Source organism: Hyposmocoma kahamanoa, unplaced genomic scaffold, assembly GCF_003589595.1.
Source record: "Hyposmocoma kahamanoa isolate Upper Pololo Valley unplaced genomic scaffold, ASM358959v1 96106, whole genome shotgun sequence".
In the NCBI taxonomy this organism is placed as follows: Eukaryota; Metazoa; Arthropoda; class Insecta; order Lepidoptera; family Cosmopterigidae; genus Hyposmocoma; species Hyposmocoma kahamanoa.
In genome coordinates, this window is record NW_020655096.1 from 1 (window position 1) to 797 (window position 797).

Below are 797 nucleotides of genomic sequence, written 5' to 3' on the forward strand. Positions count from 1 at the left end.
GCGTGACCCCGCCCGCTTTCCCGAACCCCCGCGACCCTTCCTCGACGCGCCGCCCCTTCCGCGGTATTTTGTTTCCTTTCTTATTTATTATTTTAACGTGACGTACATAGTAGAATACGACCCGCTTCTTCGCTTGTAACGATTCCGTTTCATTATCGAACTTTCTAGTTGCTCGTGTTTAGTTAGAACGTCCTGCGAAGTGTAAATGTAACAATGGCGGCGACTCCATACGCTCCAGAGTTGTTGACGCGGCTCTTCCTTGTAGCGCGTGCGTGTCGGCGATGATCTTGCGCCTGCGCGAAAGCGAACTCGTGCCGCGCCGGCGCGTTACTCGACTGCGGCCAAAAACGTTCAACGCGCCTCCGAGATACGTGAAAAACGAAGTGAGACCGCGAATGATGAATGTTAGTCGAATTCAAACAATTATACGTCTTCTTTCAAAACGATGTTATAATCATGTTTGAAGAGTTACCATTTTTTTTATTCTGCCAATTCTATGAAAAGATTATGAAATAAAATAAAATTTTGCACAAACGCATAAATATTAAATTTTGTGACATTCTTGTGACATCTATTTTTATTATTTAATTTTAAACATCTTATGAACCTTCTTTTGCACTCGAATGAAACAAATTCGACCACTAAGTAAGCATAACCAATGTCAATAAGCACAGTTAATATATTTTATCAACAGCAATCACTAGTCGTGAACATTCATTGTACTATTTAGTCGGTCTCGGACATGGAGTATATAACCAGAAACACTTGATGATCTCGGACAAAATTATTTAAACAAA

At 41.0% G+C, this 797-nt stretch overlaps 1 protein-coding gene across 1 annotated transcript in view; it reads left to right on the forward strand.

Annotated features, from left to right (window-relative positions):
- The first annotated feature begins 6 nt into the window (after window positions 1-6).
- Window positions 7-797, forward strand: part of LOC113238479 — a 12,912-nt gene continuing 12,121 nt past the window's right edge. Inside the window, exon 1 of the mRNA XM_026475302.1 lies at window positions 7-63. The gene's annotated coding sequence lies outside the window, so the exon portion shown is untranslated. The remainder of the gene's footprint in view (window positions 64-797) is intronic.